Here is a 22,570-nt window from a genome sequence, read left to right as displayed (position 1 = left end):
TCTAACATGCATGTAATGTAGGAATAAAGGTTAAAAGCAAGGAAAATGCAGGGATAAAAGATAAAAGCAAGGAAATGTGGTAAAAGACCTTGATAAAAACTTAGAGGAGACAAGGGAGAGGAATTACTGGAGGCAAATCCTCCTCATTTACTGCCCCTCCATTCAAATATCCCTCCATCAGCTAAAAGTACAAACAACCCCTACTAGAAGGCAACCAAGCAAGTGAAAGTGCAAACAAGCCAAATCAGGAGTACTAGAAGGCAGCCAAGCAAGTGAAAGTACAAGCAACCTCCCTACTAGAAGGCAGTCGAGCTAGTGAAAGGGAAAGAATGAGTTTATCATTGAGTTGGGAGCTGTGCCTCCCTGATTTTGAAGGAAGTCGTTGGAGACTTCAGATGTATAAATAGAAGGGCTTAGGACCTCAATTTTTTTAGTTAGTTAGCAAGCATTAGAAGAATTCAGACATTTTACTCTACTTTGTGTCCAGGTGTAGACTTGTAACAGTTTTGATGTAATATAGTGTTCTTTTATAATGAAGATGAGTTTTCTTTTGAGCCAGCACTGAGTTAACTCAGAGGACTAAAGCTCTTGGGTTGGGGCTCGACTCTAGCAGCCAAAGCTCTTCTTTATTGTATTGTTAAGAAGCATAGTTTCTTGTTTTATGTTCATCTGCTTAAGTAGTTCATTTCCATTCCAAAGGTTTATTGTTTAACTGTTCATTTGCTTAAATAGTTGCAGTCTCATTACAGTAGTGCAGAGTATATCATTTATGATTTTATTCAGTTAGTAGGTTAGCAAATAAAAGATCCATGAGGTTGTCCACAAGTGTCTTGGCCTCACCTCCTCCCTCTAAGACCATGACGTGAGGAAGAAACCCTGCAGCAACCCCAAAAACCCAGAGTTTCAGTTTTGCATGAAGTTTTTCGTTTAACGCAGTCACTGGTTCATTTCATGGTCATTCATTCATTTCATGGTCACTTGTTCCTTCACTCTCTTCCTGTCATTTGATTTCCCTCACATTCCCATTTCATTCTCCTTCAGCACGAAATGCTTAGAAGAAGCTAATAATTCATGTTTAAATGGTTTTTACTGGTAGATCGCCTTTCACAAGAAAAACTAACCAATCACCACCTGAATTCGCTTTTAGCATTTGACTTTGTGAACTTTAAATCCCAACGGTCGATTTTCCTTTTCCGATCTAATGGCTATCACGCAACCGCTCACCAACCAGCTCAGACAAGTCTCCACTATTGATCTGCATAGACAGATCCGACAGCTATCACGCCATATCACGTGGATTTCTGTCTAGTCGTTATCCGATTGTAGGCATGTGATAAGAGCAGTTTCCCTATGCTACGTGTTGCCCGGGGAGGCTAATCATGTAAAATTTTGGAAAACTACTAACAACTTTGAGGGCACGCGATAAACAACTTACCACCCTCTAAAATCTCTCCATCATTTCCGCAGATTCCTTTAGGCACTCCAATCTCCACCATCGATCTGTCTCATGATCTGACGGTTGTCGCTTCACCTGATCGCCAACTAGCTCAGCGGATCTCCACCATTGATCAGTCAATTAGTCCTACCCGTCCATCTTTTGACTTAGCCTCCGCGATATAATCTCAGTCATTCATCTACTTCATTACCCTATTCGTTCACCTATTCACCTAAGCCTCCTGTGATCCAATCTTAGCTCTTCATTTACCTTTCACCCGCCTGATCCAATGGTTCTCATGCGTTGCTGCTCCCTCACGTCCTTCTTTCGCCAATCTTGTCCTCCGACTACTCTTCCACTTAAACACAGACCTACCCCAGTTTCCTTTGCTTACCACTTAGTCTAGTTTTTATGCTTTTACTTCTGTAACTTAGATAATTAGCATTAGATTAGTGTTGTTCTAGTAATTCTGCTTAACATATTTATTTAATTGGTTAGCTAGGGTCTGGTGTGAGTTAGCATTACAAGTTGTTTCCTTCATTATTGCAGTAGAGTAGCTCCCCCTTAGAATAAATTTGCTCTTCTTCCATCAAAATCAAGCTTCTTCTGACCCTATAGAAGTCTAGCTTGGAACCCCTGGGGTCTCTTGCCAGATGAGCAGTGACAACAAGAAGTACCTTCACTTCTACTTGTGCATATAGCACTGTCACCTCCAATTTTGTACAAACCTTGGGTTGAAAAGTAAAGTTGGTAGCCCTGGGAGTTGTAGCATTCTTGCTGCAATACCTAGGCTCATCAGGCTGCTACTCCAAGTGAGCTATGCAAACTACTTCTGGATGGGCCTGCGTCACCCTAACGTAGTCCCTTCTTCGCTCGCCCTAAATAAGTTGCTCCTCAAGCTGTCTAGTTTGCTGCTGATTGGGAAAACGTCTCTCCTAGCCTCTGGAACGTCTTTTTGACCTTTGGAATTGAAACTCGGCTTCTCCCCAGCAAAATCGAATCTCCTCTTAGAGGCTTGTGCGCATCGCTTGCGTCAGCCTCACTGTGGTTCTTCTCCCTCTTTGCAATGTACTTCATCGGATTTGGAAAAAAAATTTCAGCCTCACTGTTCCTGCCCCTTTCAGTCTCTACTTCCCTACTGAAGCTCGAACTCTTCCAACATTGCTGGCTCTCTGGCAAAACCAAACTCTCCAAGGAAATCAAACTCTCTGTGGTTCTCACAAGTGTGTTCTCTATCTACCCATCGACGACTTCTTATCATCCTCTGTTAGAGCTCCAACGACCAAGATCAAAACCTAATCAAGGACCAAGATCATATTGGAGTCAATCCATGTGAGGTTCCAGATGATTCACACCTTATATCAATTAATACTGATTAATTAAGTTATTTTCTTAATTTTAGACTTTGGAAATAATTTGAAATAGGACAATAATCTAATTGAGGTACTTCTAGGTGGAATTTCCATAAACGATTTCTAGGTTATAGAGAGCTCATGTGTTTTAGCCTCTCCTCAAAGTTTCGAGACTATAACACCTCCGATGCTACAAAAACTTACACTTCCTCTTAGCGAGGAAGGTGTCCTCTCTAGTGTTGCACACTTTGTCACAACACCCTGTCTCTATACCACCCTCTGTCACTGCAACTCCCTCTCATTTGTTGTTGCTGCAATTGCAACTACTGCAACTGAGAAGCATCCAAAATATTGAATCAACTTTGTTCAGTATGATGCATCTGTCTCCTGAGACCTGATTGCTTCTGAGCTTCCTAGTTGATCAATCATGCTCTAATACCATGTGAAAATTTTAATACTGAAATCCTATTGTAGTAACTAGAAACTATTTTTCTAATTGTTAATTAATTTAACAATTTATCTACTATGGCAAATACCAAATAATTCACACTACAACCTTCACAAATAAAACTGTGGAAAATAATAGTGTTGGAAACTTAGAAATTGTAGTGCACACATCAAATTTTTTTGGACAACTGTCCCCGGAAAAATGCAAATTGGGAAAACCGGTACAGTAGCTGAGAGTTTTTATTATTATGCATCAGTGAGACATTATGAGTACAATCTGGATGCCGAAAATTGGTAATCCTGTACAGAAATTATTGGCAAAAATATTGTGAGGAATTTTCCTCACCCCATTCGCAATAAGGGCTTTGAGTGCAGCTCCAAGTGAGTCATCCAAATTGCTTCTGTGCAAGCCTCCATCACCCTAGTGCAGTGTTGATTTGGGGTCGCATCGGATGTACTCTAGCCACGAAATTTGGTGGAGAGGTTAAAGAACATGAGATATCCAATACCCAGAAAGGGTTTCGACAAATTCTAAACAGTTTGGGAGATATTAAAATAATTAATATTTTTAATGGAGCCCCTAAGTCTAAACTTAGGGAAAACAAAAATATTAATGTGAATTAATATAAAACTATGTTAGAATGGACCAAAAGTCATGGATCAAGCCAGATCGAATCTTAGCCATTGATTAAGGACTTAATCTCAATCGTTGTTTTGTCAACGAGAAAAGTATAAGAGGAGGCTTGAGGGTCACTTGGAGAACACACCGAATTGATCAAGATTTCGACTTTTTGGGGCAGGGTTCGCTGAGGAAGTCGAGAGAGTGATCAAAGTTGCAGCTGAGGGGTAATGAATATAGAAGCAAAGGGTAGAAGTCGGAACTACCGGAACTGTTGGGAACTATCAGAACAACCGGGAAAGCTAACGCAGAGGCCAGATGTTGGAACTACCGGGAAAAGTTGGAACTGCTGAAACTACCGGGAAAGTTGACGTAGAGGGCAGAAGCTGGAACTATCGTGAACAATCGAAACTGTCAGGAACTGTCGGAACTGTTGGGAACGCTGACACGAAGGGCAGAAGCCGAAACTGTTGGGAACTGCTAAGAAAGCTGACGCAGAGGACAGAAGTTGGAACTTCCCAAAACTGCTGGGAAAGCTGATGCAAAGCACAGAAGAGGCTGACAATGGGGTTTTTCGTGGGGCAGATTGGAGCCGAGGAGCTGCCAACGTGTTTATCCGGGGTTTCATCCAGAGCATCTATCTCTGAAGGAGAGGTACTACTGCTGAGATTATTATCTGTTGGGTGAGCTAGTTTTGGCACCCAAATTGTATTCAGAAACTGCATAATAATAAAGCCGTCAGATAGTTGCACCTGTTTTCCCGCAATGCGTTTTTCTGGGAACATTGGTCCAAAAACAACGGTGTCACTTGGTTGCTTGTTTTGTTTCCTTCAGTTAATGATCTGTAATGTGTTGAGCATGCACTTGTATTTATTTCTAGTATTTACATGGTAAATAACTTGTTAATTAACAGAACAAGTAGGTAGGAATAAATCAGGAAGTACATGGAGGGTTTCTAATGGTTTAGACTTAGAAATTCCAACATGTTATCAGAGTGTGGTTGTAGATCATAGGAGAACTGAGGACATCAGCTAAGTAGAGATGCAACAGCAGAAATCAACTGTCCTGAGAGACAGAGTTGATCCTTGCAGAGGGCGACAGAGGAAGGAGTGATGCAGAGGGATTGTGTCATCATTCTGGGCTAGAGAAAGACAACATAGAGGCTAAGGAAAAATCAGGCTCACGCAGAGGCCAGGAGGGCTGACACAGTTGGATGGAGGAGTTGATTTGCCGGTGTCGAGATTGTGCAGAGCTAAGTGGCTCAATCCTTCAGTTTTTGGGGTATAGGAGGTTGTGGGTAAGTTGCAGAGTGAAGCTGGTGCGGTACTGTAGTCAGAAAAGTACCTAACAGGGTAAGACCAAGGGGAGGGAGTTGCTGCCAAGGAAGATTTCTAGCCAAGGAATCCAGATCAGTGGTGCAGTTGCACAAATGATCAGAGAGGGGCAACTTGACAGTTGGTAGAAGGATTTCCAGGAGAGAAATCGAGATTCAAAGGGAGTCCAGAAGAGAACTTCTAGACGAGAAGTAGAGAGACTCGGAGGAGTCAAACAGAGGACTTCCAGATGGGAAGTAGAGAGACTTGGCAGGAGCTGAACCAAGAACTTCAAAGCGGGAAGTAGAGAGACTCGGAGGAGTCGACAGGGAAGAGTATAGAGATGGCCATGGATGGGATGAGGGATCAGGATAGGCTAGACGGATCATCCAACTTTGTATTCTGGAAGGCCAGGATTTTATCCATTCTAGATAAACATCATTCAAGGCCTTCGCCTTGAGGGATGACGATTGTGCCATGATTACTCATGTGCCACTTGAGAAGAAGTGGGGAGACATCGAGCTATAGTCAGGAGGACTACAAGTGATGAGGGGCAGGATCCTCGAGGTACCCAACCTCTTGGATTATACATTACTACGAGAGCCCCGATGAGGAGTAGCAGTACTGGCAGATGTCGGTAGAGACGCATGACGATGGAGCAGCAGAGGGATCGACAATGCAGGATTCCCAGGGAAACGCGACACTAGCAGGCTACAACAGTACGAGAGGCATGGGAGTGTCACACTAGTGTAGGATGGCACAGAGAGGTGTGCAATGGTGTCAGATGTAGGGAGTTGTTTCAGCAGTGTAGAGGTCAAAGAGGGATCACTTGTTAGTGACAGAGGGAGCTTTAGCATCGGGAGTGTCTCTAGCCTGACAAAGATGTCAGAGTTGGGAGATCAGTTACTTAATTCTCAGTGATTGAGTTGTATTCAGTTAGCAGTGGCGGTGTTATGGGCAACACGATGAAACATGATGAGAGGGGATGCAGTGTAGATGGGGCAGTGGCAGTGGCAGGGCCATGGGCAGTAGCAAGTACAGATGCAACAATGGCAGTGGCAAAGCCATGGGTGGTAGTACAAGATACAACGATGCAGATGATGGGCAATAGGCCTAGCATTAGGGATCAATCCTGGATGATTAGAGTAATACTCAGTGAGGATTATTGCTAGAGCACATTCCTTGCTAAGAGGGAGTGTTTATTTGGGGTAGCATCGGATGTGCTCTAGCCACGAAATTTGGTGGAGAGGCTAAGGCACATGAGATCTCCAATACCTAGAAAGGGTTTAGGCAGATTCTAAACAGTTTGGGAGATATTAAAATAATTAATATTTTTAATGGAGTCCCTAAGTCTAAATTTAGGGAAAAAAAATATATTAATGTAAATTAATATAACACTGTGTTATAATGGTCCAAAAGTCATGGATCAAGCCAGATCTGATCTTAGCCGTTGATTAGGGACTGAATCTCGGCTGTTGATTTGTCAACGAGAAAAGTATAAGAGGAGGTTTGAGGGTCACTTGGAGAATAAGAAGCAGAGGGCAAAAGCCAAAATTGGTGGGAACATCTGGAATTGTCGGAACAACCGGGAAATCTGACACAAAGGGCAAAAGCTGAAATTGCCAGAAACAACCAAAACAACCAGGAAAGCTGATCTAGAGGGCAGAAGCAGGAACTGCCGGGAACAGTCAGAATTGTTGGGAACTATCGGAACTGTTGGGAAAGCTGACGCAAAGGGCAGAAGCTGGAACTGCCGGGAACAACCGAAATTGCCAGAACAATCGATAAAGCTGACGTAGAGGGCAGAAGTCAGAACTGCCAGGAAAGCTAACACGGAGGGAAAAAGAGGCTGACACCGTCCCTAAGGGCTGACGCTAGGGTTTTCGTGGGGCAGTTTGGAGCTGCTGAAGTGTTTATCCAGGGTTTTAGCCAGAGCATCTATCTCTGATGGAGAGGTACTACTGCCGAGATTATTCTATGTTGGGTGAGTCGGTTTTGGAACCAAATTGTATTCAGAAACTGCATAATAATAAAACCCTCAGATAGCTGCACCGTTTTTCCCGTATTGGGTTTTTTCGGGGACATTGGTCCAAAAACAACGGTGTCACTTGTGTGCTTGTTTTGTTTCCTTCAGTTGATGATCTGTAATGTGTTGAGCATGTACTTGTATTTATTTCCAGTGTTTACATGGTAAATAACTTGTTAATTAACAGAATAAGTCGGTAGGAATAAATCATAAAGTACATGAAGGGTTTCTAACTGGTTAGACTTAGAAATTCCAACACGCAGTCCTTTCTACACTCGGCCTAAATGAGTTGCTCCTTAAGCCATCTAGTCTGCCGCTGACTAGGAAAACGTCTCTCTTAGCCTCTGGAACGTCTTTTCGGCCTTTGGAACTGAAACTCGGCTTCTCCCCAACAAAATCGAATTGCCTCTTGGAGGCTTCTGCACAACCCCTGTGTCAGCATCACTTTTGTTCTTCTACCTCTCTGCAATGTACCTTACCTGATCTTGAAAGCTTCCTCCAGCCTCACTGTCCCTGCCTCTCTAAGTCTCTGCTTCCCTACTGAAGCTCGAACTCTTTCAACATTGTTGGTTCTTTGGAAAATCGAACTCTCCAAGGAAATCAAACTCTCTATGGTTCTCACAAGTGTGTTCTCCATCTACCCATCGACTTCTTCATATAATCCTTTATTAGAGCTCCAATGACCAAGATTAAAACTTAATCAAAGGCCAAGATCATATTAGAGTTGATCTGTGTGAATTTCTAGATGACTCACACCTTATCTCAATTAATACTGATTAATTAACCCCATTTTCCTAAGCTTAGACTTAGGAAATACTTAAAAATAGGCTAATAATTTAATTGAGGTACTTCTAGGTGGAATTTCCATAAACGATTTATGGGTTATGGAGAGCTCATATGTTTTAGCCTTTCAACAAAGTTTCAAGACTAGAACACCTCCGATGCTACATAATCTAAAAAATGCTGGGCTTGATGGTGACCTGACACACGTCTGGAGATTCTCCTGCATCCCTTGGACCTTGGATGTTGCCACTTGGGGTTAGGGTGTTACACATGAGCTTAATGCAACACCTTATGCATGATGTGGTGGCTTGGATGGATGAAATTAGCCTTGAGGATGCACCTTTTGTTGATGAAGCATGAACTTATGGTGGGGAAACATGCCTCTATGATGATCCATTGCACCTTTTGGGGAGAGACATGCCTTTTGGAGATGATGTCACCCTCTTGAAGTGTCTACACTCACACATGTGACTCTCTTAAGGGAATTTTTTATGTTTTATAATTGTATTATTATCTTAGAGGCTATTATAGGGGTTGGATTAATGACCTATCCACCTTGTATCATGGATTTTCATTATTTCAAGGGTTTTAATGAATGTTTAGCCTTAAAAGGGTAAAGCACTTGGTTTCACTAGTATAAATAGGGAAGTGCTACCCTTCATTTGGATCATTGCACACATGGAGATACCTCTTCTCTCACGCTTCTCTTTTCTCTCTGAATTTGCTATGGAGCACTAGTTGAGTGACTTTTCTCTTGGGAGGTCTTGTGATGTGGATGGTTTTTCTTTTCATGGATGATTATTGATGAACTTTGATGACATTTGCTATTCAATGTGAGTTATCTCTTCTAATCTTGTTTATTGTTGATGGATAAAGGTTATTAGATATTCATCATTGTAAGAGCCCTATCCTAGGGTTTTCTAACAAATCTAATTTCTTCTGAAATTAAATGTGATAAGAGGCAATAACTTACTTACTTAGACAACTTTTAAACAAATAAAATTTTATCATTTACATTATAATCAACATAAATTATGGTGAATATTTCATTCTAATAAACTTTACAAGAGTAGTCTATGGAGGAATACCTGTACCGGTGGCTGATGGAGATACCTTTGTCCTATTGCTCCTGCTGAATGCTCCTCTTGATGGACCCAACCGAATTTACCTCCCAACCAACTAGGAAATAATTCCTAGCCCAGGAAACCTCTACAAATTCCCTAGCCCTCGGAGCCCAAGTCCAACCAGATATAGTGTGTGTGTCCAAGATGAAAGATCTAGACCAAGATACAATACTTCCCTCCTCTCAACCACCCAAGAAACCTCCACAGGTTCCTAAGGTCTCCAAAAACACAAGAAGTCCAAACAATCACAACCAACCCCACCATCATAAGCAAGACCCCCTCTTCCCTTTCTTCCTTCCCCCTTCCCTTTTTATACCCTCCTTCCGTTCTCCACCTCAACCACCTTTCATGAATGTCATTAACTTCTCATCCTTCCTTATAGTTGACTTCTCTTCTCCCGAGTAAAGCTAGGAGTACATTTGAAAATGTGACATGAATATAAAATTGGGAATTTAATGGGAAAGGACCATGTCTTCTCCCAAGTAAATCTGAAAAGTACATTTGGGAATGTGAGATGAATATATATATATATATATATATATATATATATATATATATATATATATATATATATATATATATATATATATTGATGATTAAATGGAGATGACTATGTCTTCTTCCAAGTAAATGTGAGGGTACATTGGGGAATGTGAGATGTAATTACATGGAGAGGACCATGTATTTACCCTAGTAAATGTGAGGGTACATTGGGGGATGTGAAATGAATATATATATTAATAATGAGTTGGAAAGGACTATGTCTTCTCCCTAGTAAATGTGAGGGTACATTGGGGAATGTGAGATGTACTTACATGGAGAGGGCCATGTCTTCTCCCTAGTAAATGTGAGGGTACATTGGGGAATGTGAAATGAATACATATATTATTTCAAATAATGGAAATATACCATATCCTACCTAAGATTCAATTTGAGAAGGTAAGTGGGGAATTTGAGTAATGGAAATCATAAATTTTATAGTAGACCAATATTTCTCAATATTTTCAAATAATGTAAACATTAACAAAATTTGCAAGATAAGATTTAAGTGGGGCATTACATACACCCCTCCTTCAGAAAACTTCGTCCCGAAGTTAGAATGAAAAGATACAAGGAGTTCGAAAGCATAGCAAATCAGAGAGAGTTATAGCAATAAAATTTGATAAGTCACCTGGGATGCGGGTGATTCGAATTGCATTTAGTGTGATGGGACTGGGGTGGGCGAAGCAGCGAAGCCACCTGCCAGCCATGATCATCGGACAAAAGGCCATGTGGGAGGAGGAGCGCCTGCAGGTGGGTGTCATTAAGGGTAAAGGAATGTCTGAAACCAGCATTAATATGTCGTCCCGATTCGCATGCGATGATGGCTATCAGTCTTCGGCTCCCATGAATGCCATAGTTATGGCGGGAGAGTATCGAGGTGGTGGGAACTGTTTATTAGCCGGCTTCAGACATGGCTATATGCTGTTGTGTTTCATGCTGTTTTGGATGGTTGCGGGTTCTGCAGGTGCATGGGCTTCGTGGGGGTCGAGCTCTGGTTTTTATCAGCGGCCCTCTCCTGAGGTGGTGGGCTCACAAACGCAAACCAGCGCGCTCTCTGCGCGTGGTATTCCCTCTGCTGTTCGTGGTGATTACTTTAACATTGTTGCAATGCCGAGGCCCCGCCAGAGAATGCTCAGCTGCAGAGGCTTAGGACGGGGCAACCCTTCACGCCCGTCCTCTGGGTCTGTCGCCATGAGTCAGGATCCTCGACCTCGTAGTGGAAATGAGGGCATTCTGAGGCCCAGTCAATTCCTCGACCCAAGCTCTCCAGGCTCTTCGAATTCGCCCTCCTTTGGCTCTGCTATCTTTACTTTCAATTGCTCCCTTAATCGCCCTCGGATCACGGCTCATGTCTCTGTCCTCTTTCTAGAGGAAGCCCAAGATGAGGGCAATCCCAGTGCTCCAATGCCACTCACAGAGGATGAACAGGATGTGGGTGATCCCAATACTCCGAGGCCAATTGCCGATATGCAGCTCGGGATGGTTCCGCCGGCCAGCACTGTCAATGTTAATCCTATGGCTCCTGCTCCTCCAGACATGCAAGATAATGCAGCGGCCCAAGCTCAGGACCTGAATGAAGGGGGTTGGTGCAGGATCGTGGAGGAGTCACCTGACGAGTAATCAAGCTTTGCAGTTGCTCAACTGGTTTTTGCGGCCCAGTTGAAAAGGTTTTTTGGCTCAATGTGTCAAATTCTGTCTCTGTTACTGTGTCGAGATCAATTTCTAGTTTCTGTTGTGTTTGCATGTTGTTTGTGTTCTTCTGGATCCCCTGCGTGGGAAATCTCGTCCAATTTCTCAGTTTTGGACAATGTCTGGCTCAAACGGCCTTACTCTCAGGCTAGTTGGTTCACCATGCTCAGCTTGTTGTAATTTTACTCTTTTACTGTGAATAATAGTTTAGACTTACTTAGCAAAAAAAAAAAAAATTGATAAGTCAGACAATGACATTACTTCCCATCAAGAGTCTCCAACTGACCTATATCCTCCTATCCATCCTGGCCTACTTCCGTTCCCACCCTATCCATCCTCTGTTGCTTTATCAGTGGCAACGACCATACTAACCACTGATAAAACCGACATGGTGGAAGCGTCGAATACATCGACCTAACTTCCCCATCAGGCAATTGGCAATCGCCATCACACATCTAGGGGAGTGTGTCCACCACTACCCTCCCACGATTCCAGGTTTCGGAGGATACACGGTGGGAAATGCCTCCACCCCTCCTTCAGAACTAGGGTCAACCCCCTAACACAGACCACACTACAGAGCTGGTTGGACTTGTCATCGAATAATCCAGTTAGGTCATCTTGCCAATTGTCATTTGCATTTTACTCGTGTCATAAGAGTGCATATAGAGTAGATACCAAATGTAATAGAACAATGTACATCGTACCTTTCCTTATTGGTCGTCATAGTAGATCTCGGTTATCATACGGTTCTTTTCAATCTGTAGTTTAGTTCTCATCCATGCATATATATAAACACAAAATAGATATAGATACATGATCTTAAACATCATGTTTATTAAGCCCAGTGTCCACGTGTCAATTTTTTTGTTGTTGTTCATACTGGAAATGTTATGAAACCAGCTCACAAAAAGATAGAAAAGAGAGATCCACGCCTTAGAATTCAGCCTCTTCGAGAGGGCAACCTCCTTTACATTACATAAATGAACAATTCTTGGATGATGCAAATGAAAATACCTCCTTTCTATATATAGGAGTCTAAGAGTCACAATACAATCAAAGCCTACATAACAATAATAATTGTAGGGCACAACAATAACAATAGAGGGCTTCTATGGGGCACAATAGTAACAATATGGGGGTAATGGGCACAACAATATAAATAAGGGGTATAACTACAATAGTAATGGGGTAATCACTAGTATTATAGGGACCCAACATGCCCCTCTCCTTCAAAAAAGTGTTTTCCTCAACGCTTGAGTAGTTCAGGATACTTCTGCATAAAATTCTCATCCTCCCATGTGGAATCTTCAGCGGATAAGTTCTTCCACTTGATAAGATACTCTGAAATTGATCGATTTCGTAGCTGTCGAGTTCTTGTTTCTATGACTGCTTCCGGTTCCAATATAATTTTTCCTTCCTCGTCAAGTTCTGGCAATATTGTTTGAACTGGGAGCTTGTCGCCTATAACCTTCTTTAAACATGAAACATGGAAAACTGGGTGCAATCGAGAAGCTGCAGGAAGCTCCAATTTGTATGCCATAGTACCAATCTTTTGCAACACCTTGTACGGACCATAATACTTTGGTGATAATTTATTATCCTTCTTAGCTTGCTTGAGGGACATTTGCTTATATGGTTGTAGCCGTAGGAATACCCAATCACCTACATCAAAACTTCTTTCACTGCGATGTTGATCTGCCTGTTGTTTCATTCTATTTTGTGCCAACACGAGGTTATCCTTTAAGAGTTGGAGGACTTGTTGTTGATGTTCGATGTGATGTTCCACTGCCTGAACCTTAGAATTTTCTCTTAAATATGATGTGATGGATGGTGGTTGATACCCATAAAGTGCCATAAATGGGGTCATTTTTGTTGCTGTATGGAAGGAAGTGTTATACCACCATTCAGCCAGAGGCAACCATTTGACCCATTGTGTCTGTTTATCAGATACAAAGCAACGAAGATATCCTTCCAAACATTTGTTTACTATCTCAGTTTGCCCATCAGATTGAGGATGATAAGATGAGCTATGAGCTAACTGAGTACCAAGACAAGAAAATAATTCTGTCCAAAAATTTCCAGTGAAAATGGGATCTCTGTCACTTACAATAATCTTTGGGTTTCCATGTAGCTTTTGAACTGTTTCCATAAATGCAGTAGAAACTGTACTGGCTTTAAATGGATGTGATAATGCACAAAAGTGTGCATACTTGGTAAGTCTGTCAACTACCACCATGATGACACTCTTTCCCTCAGACTTGGGTAAACCTGTGATAAAATCCATTGAAACCTCCTCCCAACGTTGGCTTGGAATGGATAAAGGTTGTAATAGACCCGGTGTCTTAATTGTTTCAACTTTATTTTGTTGGCAAACCAAACATTCCGCCACAAACTTTTGAATATCTGATTTAAGGCCATCCCAAAAAAATTCCTTCTTAACCCTGTGGTAAGTTTTTAAAAATCCTGAGTGCCCTCCTAAGGGAGAAGTGTGCAATTCCATAAGAATCTTTTGTTTTAGCTGGGAATTCTTACAGAGGTATAAGCGATCTTTGTACCATAACGAATCATTTTTCCAGCTAAATGTATCAGAAGTACTGGAATCTTGTTGTAGCTTTCGAATAAGTGCCCACACTTCTTCGTCATTCTTCCATTCCTCCCTTGCTTCGTTTATCCAATCTGGTTGGATAATAGAAATGGCACACAACAATGCTTCCACATCCTCATCCTTTCTTGAGAGTGCATCTGCCACCACATTTTGCTTCCCTTTTTTGTAGATGATTTCAAAGTCATAACCCAACATCTTTGTGACCCACTTTTGTTGCTCTTCAGAGGATAATCTTTGTTCTAAAAAGTATTTAAGGCTATCATGATCCGTTTTTACCTTGAAGTGTCTTCCCATTAGGTAGGGTCGCCATTTCTTAAGTGCATGGAGTATTGCCAACATTTCCTTCTCATAAATAGCTTTGTTTAAAAACTTTCCCTTGATTGGACGACTTTCAAAAGCAATGGGTCTTTCATCTTGCATTAGAACAGCACCAATTCCATTTCCTGAAGCATCACATTCCACAATAAAGGTTTTTGTGAAGTCCGGTGTAGCTAAGACCGGTGCTTGGCACATTGCCTCTTTAAGATGTTCAAAGGCCTTTGTTGCTTCCGGAGTCCATGAAAATGAATCTTTCTTCAATAATGTTGTTAGAGGTGCTGCTATTCTCCCATAATTCTTAACAAACTTGCGATAATACCCTGTCAACCCAAGAAATCCTCGCAGATGCTTTATGGATGTGGGGATTTTCCATTCCTTAATGGCTTTAATTTTGCTAGGGTCTACCTTAACTCCTTCATGAGATACAATATGACCCAAATATTCCACCTCCTGGACTCCAAAGAAACATTTGGATCTTTTTGCATATAATTGTTTCTCCTCCAATAGTTGTAGCACCCTGTCAACATGTTCAACATGATCCTTCCAAGACTTGCTGTAGATTAGTATATCATCAAAAAATACTAACACAAATTTTCTAAGGAATGGTTTGAAAATTGAATTCATCAAACCTTGAAATGTTGAAGGTGCATTGGTAAGGCCAAAAGGCATGACCAAAAATTCATAATGACCCTCATGAGTTCTAAATGTTGTTTTCGGAATGTCTTCAATCTTCATTCTGATTTGATGATATCCCGAACGAAGATCCAACTTGGTGAAGTAAATTGATCCATGCAATTCATCCAGTAATTCATCAATAACAGGAATGGGGAACTTATCTTTAATAGTGAGCTTGTTGAGCTCCCTATAATCTGGACACATGCGCCATGATCCATCCTTCTTGTGCACCAATACTACTGGAGCTGAGAAAGAACTTTGACTCGGTTGAATTATACCAGCCTCTAGCATTTCTGCAACCATACGTTCAATTTCACTTTTTTGGACATATGGATATCTGTACGGCCTGATGTTTGGAGGAACACTTCCTGGAATCAGATGAATAGCATGATCATGATCACGCATAGGTGGGAGACCTTTGGGAGTCTCAAATACCTTGGAATGATTGTCCAGGACTTTTTGGAGATCTGGAGAAATAGATGATTCCAATGTGGAAACATCTAGCGAACATAATTGTGCAATTACACCTCTTTGCTCCTTTTTTAGAAGCTTTGTCATGCCATTAGAGCTGATTATCTTTCCTGGTTTCCCTGCAATACCCCTTAATTCAACTTCCTTTCCTTCCACAGAAAATTTCATGAAAAGTTCTTGAAAATTAAAAGCTATTGTACCCAAGGATTGTAGCCATTGGACTCCTAGTACAACATCAGCACCTCCCATTGGAATGGAAAGCATTGGGCTAGTCAATACATATTCTCCCATGGATAGCTTGATATTATGGCACTTTCCAGAACAATTTATTGTTCCTCCATTTGCAATCATCACTTGACACTCTGGTGCTGGATATAGGAAGCAATTCAATTCTTTTGCTACCCTACAATGAATAAAATTGTGGGTGCTTCCTGAATCAATCAACACTATTACCTTTTTCTTCTTGATTTGTCCTTCTATCTTGATGGTTTGAGGAGTGGTAATTCCCGCCAATGCATTACAAGATATGGTCGGATTTATTTGTTCTTCATCTAGGCTTTGTTCCTGGAATATATCCTCTTCTTTTGACCTTTCTTGCTCCTTTTCTTCTTCCTCTTCACAATCTATGTAGAATAATTTCTTCTCAGCACACTTATGACCTTTTGTGTATTTGCTATCACAATTGTAACAAAGCCCTTTTGCTCTTTTTTCTTCCAATTGTTGTGGTGTCAACCTTGTAGGTTGTGGAAGACTATGGGCAACAACACTTCCGTCTTTATAGTTGTGAATGGTATGCTTCCTAGTTGCCATAATTTTGCTTTCCATTTTTCTTGCTAACCTGAATGCCTTCTCTAATGAATCAGGTTCCCAAAGGCGCACATCATGTTGGATATTATCCTTTAAAGACCCTATGAACACATCAATCCTATGCTCCTCTGGAATATCTTTTACCCTTATGTTCAATTTTTGGAACTCCTCAATGTGCTCCATTATTGAACCCTTTTGTTTGAGACTTATCAATTGGCTAAAAAAAGTGTTGCTTTTTGTATCCTCATAATGTGCTATCAATTCTTCCGTAAAAATTGCCCAAGTGATAAATTGTTTACGAGAACAAAGCCATTGATACCATACAAACTGATTTGGTTCCAAATATAAAGTTGCCATACGTACCTTTTGTGTGTTTTGCACATTATTGAGATCGAAGAATTGCTCCATCTGTAATATCCATGTGGCGGGATCCTTGCCATCAAACTTCCTCATATCGATTTTTGGAACATGGTGAGTCTTCGATCCAACATTAGAGTCTATGGAATCATGATTAACATTTCTTTTGTTCTCATCATGAGTTTCCTTTACTACCTTTTCACCATTAGTGACCCTTTCTTGTAGCAACTTCTTCAATTCATCCATCTTATCATCCATGCCATCAATTTTAGCGTCCATGCCATTCACCTTAGCTTCCATGCCATCCATCTTAGCTTCCATGCCATCCATCTTAGCTTCCATGCCCTTTATCTTATATTCCACGCCATTTACCTTAGATTCCACGCCATTTATCTTAGATTCCACGCCACTTATCTTAGCTTCTGTTAGCTTTTGTGAGCGTGACATTTGTTGCACTTGTTCTTGTAATTTTGATATATCATGTAGCATTTCTTCCTCTTCTTCATGAGTCATGCTAGAGCTTTCAGGTTCCTTACTAGGTGTTTGCATTTTCTTTCCTCGGGGCATCAGTTACCGATAATAATGCTTTACTATGCCCTTTGAATTCCGTTAAACCAAGCTTACACAAAAATTAAAAAAAAAACTACACACCTTTTTTCACTTTATAGAAGCCTGATATTGAATCTGATGTATCTCTGTAATTTCGGATCATCCAATTCTAAAATTGCTACCTGTAGTAGCCTTCTGTGTCCTCTTTCCAATGCCACAAGTCTGAGCCAAATTGGATTCTCCAAGGAAGAGTTATGTGAAATCTCCCACAGTGACTTGCTTTTAGACTGGTTCAGTAGAGCGAACTTGTACGACGTGCCACGAGTCCTGTTTCAACCTTTGAATCTGAAACACACATAAAAAAAAACTACAGTTCGTCCTCTTTCTGTACCTTCTTACGAAATTTCAATCCGATCCCCAGAGAGAAAGTTATGACGATTTTCCCCAGGTCACCTGTTTTGAATGTAATTCAGGAGTCTGCAAAAAGACCAACTTCCTCAGATCATATCTCCGCAAATATCACGCAAAAATCTCTGAAATTTGGACCCAAGGTTCAGCGCGATTTCTTCTCAAATGGGTTTGTTTTGCGACTTCTGAAACGTCACAGAAAAAAAGTTATAGCGAAAATGCCACGATGACCTGTTTGGAGCAGCGAAACCCTAGAATCCAAAGCTCTGATACCAAATGTTATGAAACCAGCTCACAAAAAGATAGAAAAGAGAGATCCACGCCTTAGAATTCAGCCTCTTCGAGGGGGCAACCTCCTTTACATTAAATAAATGAACAATTCTTGGATGATACAAATGAAAATACCTCCTTTCTATATATAGGAGTCTAAGTGGTCCCAATACAATCAAAGCCTACATAACAATAATATTGTAGGGCACAACAATAACAATAGTGTGCTTCTATGTGGCACAATAGTAACAATATGGGCACTACATGGGTATATCAATATAAATAAGGGGTATAACTACAATAGTAATGGGATAATCACTAGTATTACAGAGACCCAACAGGAAAATAAATCTTACATCAGATAAATCATAATTTCACTAAGTCATTGATTAGATAAATCATATCTATATAAGCCTATATGATGCAACAATAACTCTGACAAGTCATGCACTAGATAAATTGTAACCAAGTAAGTCATACATTTGGTCATACATCCAACATTTCTAGCATCACTACCAAATCCATCAATTGATTTTCACGTGTCCAACCAAATGTATATAATGTTCATAAATAAATAACATGGAACTGCAAAACAGCTTGTATATGTTGTTCTATTATACTAACTTGGACTATTATACTAACAACTTGTATATGCTGTTCTGGAATTTGCCAGTGTGGAAAAAAAAACTCGTGCTTTCTTTCACAAACTAATAACTAGCACATGATTGTGTTCTTTTGGCATCTAATAACAAGGTGTGAGCATGGGAACTCAGGTACAACAATTCATATTTAACCTACAAAAGATGAACAGGAAAATTACCATTTGTTCTATGCACTATCAAAGCAGATTTAGTGGGCTGCAAATTGATAAACATAGGCCTGTTTATTTTTGGCATTCGTGGTTAGTTTTGGTCTTGGCTTTCCACATCAAGAAGACCAAGCCTTGGAGCCAATACGCAGATCCCTTCATTGTCATGGTTATGATTAGTAGCGAAGAAGGTAATGCACTCGAATTGCATCTAGATTCTAGAATACAGAATAAGATTTATTTATAAAAATATCTCTGGTGGTGAAATGAGTAGGCTATAAGTCCCTTGTTTACTCTCTTATCTTACAGTTTCTCCCATTTTGCTAGCAGAATAAGAATTCATACATGCATCCAGCCCTGAGCCTTAAAAATATAGGCTTCTAATTGATGAGGGAAATTTCTAAAGTGACCCGAACATAAAATAACCAACTTGGGATGCCATCTCCTTTCTTTCAAGTCAGAACTTTGACCATTATTCAATTCATCATTTCTAAAGTATCATCATATAGTACTCCACTAAAAAAAAACCATCCATTTTTTTTTTTTTTTGAAAAACCAAGATCATCAATATAAGTGTAAAGTATAAATCATGCAATTACAACTTTTCTAACTGTATTGAACAATATTAAGACTCTCAATGAGCATTTTGAAAATTGTCTCAAAAGGTCTTCAGATATTTTATTAAATCTAACCTATCTATTAGCATCATTCACTTTAATCTACTTTATTCTACCAGTGTTCTCCTTAATGATGCCATTGTGCAGGAGAAGAATAGTTTAATTTTAAAATTTAAAACATAATTTGATAGCCTTTGTCCTGACTAGTGCATTTGAACTCCTAGCATACCTTCTTAATGATTACTGGAGGCACATTCTTTGAATTTGTCAACAAAGAAACTGATTAATTTATAATATGTATAACAAAGCAGTTTAATGTTCAACTTGTCTAATTTTACATTTGGCATTAGGTATATCTGAATAAATTCTAGTGCTTCTTTGGAGGATTATCATTTAAAGGATCAAGAAGCTACGGGTTGCATACAAGAAAAGTTGCCTCTCAAAAATATGAAATTACAAAATGCAATCAAACCATTGAGAAAACTCCAAGTGCGTTATTTTCTAACAAGCTTTCCCATTAATTTAAGATTTTCACTTGGATGGCTATATGTTTGACCTGCATTCAACTTTACCTTTGTTATCAGTCAAAACTTTGTATTTTCTATAGAAGGTTGGGTTGTTTTTGTAAAAAATGAAAATATAATTGAAAGGCCAGGTTGAATCTCAAAATGAAACTTTACTTCTCGAATGATAGGTTTCCAACAAGAAGCCCTTGAAATTAAACTATTTAGACAAGAAAGTGCAGCACTTCAGGCTAAGAAACAGTCTTTGCAAAAAAAGAGGGTGAAGATATTTTTCTTTGTGTCAATTTCTAGGATTGGTTTTAGGCGCATGAAACCCAAACTAACTGACATGAATTTAGTGGAATAGGTAGAAGACTTGGAAACTAAATGAGGAATCTGATTATCTCTATATCTCCAAGTGCCAGATATCCACGTAAGGACCTATAGCCTAACTGAATATCACTAATTATTAATAGAAGCATATTAGATTCTCTGTAGGACACAATGGGATTATTGTATTACATATTCATAACAAGATCACTTCTTGAGGGGATGTTTTCATATCAATAAGTTATCTCTGCAGGTGGTTATATGAGCAATTAACAGATATATAACTAGTGAATTGCAAGTTTCCTTAGACCTAGAAAATCATAACTAGCTACTAGATCCTTAAGTGATAATATATGACTGGCAATGCTGGAAAGTCTTCTTCCCTAAACATCAGATCCAAGTTGTTTAATGGTTGCAAACTCCTGAACCCTTCCTAATATACCAACTCTGCCAGCTTGCCCATTGACTTCCTTTTTTAATCTTAAAAATGTATTTCAGGACTGAATTTATTCTTATCTAAAGATGTTTGAGAGGTCTTTTGTTTTTCAAATCGGTTTTTTTTTTAAGAGGGAATGCCCATGTCTTCTCTAGAGTTCCATTAGTGCCTTCTAATGTTTGACTGCTAATAATCGTGGTTCTTTATTAGTGGAATCTTCATCTTTACTAGATAAAACATTTACTGATGATAGTCATCTGAGCCTAAAACATAGGTTTCTGGATAGACCTAAGACAGTGACAATTATTAATAGGGTTAAACCCTTCAGATATTCCATGGCTCCAACATTCTCCAAATTTATCTACATATCCTATCTTTTCTAGAGGATTTGCAAGTTTTCATGGGAATACATCCTCTATGTTATCAGTGCTTCAGGATATTAGACGTGATCAAGAATATTCAAAATTGTTATCCCTTGAACCATGTGACATTAAAGATCCGGATGAAACTAGATCCTCTCCATTGACCGAATCATGATGAAGAACATCTAATGATTTGATTGAAATTGTACAAGATTTCTCTTCCACATATGAAGAAAATCTGTTTGCGTCAACTTCCAATGTCACTACTTCAAAGCAATCATGCATGGCTACACATTCAACTCAAGTAAAAGGCATTATTTCTAACTTCTTGTCAACATAGTTATGAGACCTTGGGTATTCCATCAAAGGACCCTAAGAAGAGATACTAAAGAGTTGATTGAAATTGTACAAGATTTCTCTTCCACATATGAAGAAAATATGTTTGCGTCAACTTCCAATGTCACTACTTCAAAGCAATCATGCATGGCTACACATTCAACTCAAGTAAAAGGCATTATTTCTAACTTCTTGTCAACATAGTTATGAGACCTTGGGTATTCCATCAAAGAAACCTAAGAAGAGATACTAAAGAGGTGATCACTATAATTCCACCAGCGAGTTTCACTTGTTTTGTAAGTGGAATTGTTATGAATCTGAGCAGTTTTCCTTCACCACAAAGGTTTGTAGCTTAGGACATTTGCCCCTGATATGAGTTGAGAAACCAGGATAGGACTAGGTTTCCAAAATTGATCATAAGGTTCAGGACATATCAATCCAATGAGGTCAACATTGCAAACATCGTGTTGGCAAATATGTCACCAATATTTGAAACACTGGATGAGGTTCATCCAGAGTGGATGCCTCATTGAGGTTCTCCATCTGTAACAAACACTTGCCTTGGTCCTCATTTGACTCCGTGACCTGATCGCAGGCACTAGTTTCCCAGATCCATCATGAATTGGTATTGTCTTATTTTCTATGAGTTTCATCTACTTAACTGTCTGATTCATATTCTTTACCCCTGTCAATAGACCATTGATAGGACTTAGGGATATACCCTAGTGTTGGCACAAACCAACCCAAAGTGAGAGGTGCTCAAAAGCTGAAAACAGTTTTCTATATCAAGTCCTCAAAATCAATAAATAATCTACAACAACTTTGATGAGATATGCCTACTGAAGATCTTCCATCTCATTCGGCAACTCCACTGAAAAAGGAATCCCTTTCCATTTCAAGTTTAAAGTGCTGCTGCTTGTATGGGTGGAGAAAGCAAGTGGTTGTGTTAAAGACCAAGAAGATCTCACCTAGTGGCTCCATGGTTGAAAGGTTGGGACAGTGTCCATGCAATGATTTCTTTATATTCATCATGGATTCTCAAATGGAATGGTGGACATCGGAGTACAAGGCCAAGTTGCATGAGTTCACATGTGTTGAAGAAAGGGAGATGAGTCATTTGGGAACTTCATGTTAAATTCATTAAGATATATTTGGCAGTTCATCCATCATATAAACCGATGATGGTTTTTGCTATAATGATCTATATCAATGCTCTTTCTCTCCATCCAAAGTTCAACTCTTTCTTTAGGAAAGTGCAACCCAAGGACTTTAAAACAGTGTAAATTCCTATTAAAAACATAGAAAATTATCATTGTGTGTGCACAAGAAGAGGTTGATCAAGATAACAATGATATAGCATGTGATGAGGAAGTAAAATATTTTGACC

The sequence above is a fragment of the Pinus tabuliformis genome, chromosome 1_1 (genome assembly GCF_031772625.1).
Source record: "Pinus tabuliformis cultivar Carrire ecotype Pingquan chromosome 1_1, CPIR1, whole genome shotgun sequence".
NCBI classification, from domain to species: domain Eukaryota; kingdom Viridiplantae; phylum Streptophyta; class Pinopsida; order Pinales; family Pinaceae; genus Pinus; species Pinus tabuliformis.
The sequence above is the reverse complement of the archived record's forward strand: the minus strand, read 5'-3'. Positions refer to the sequence as shown.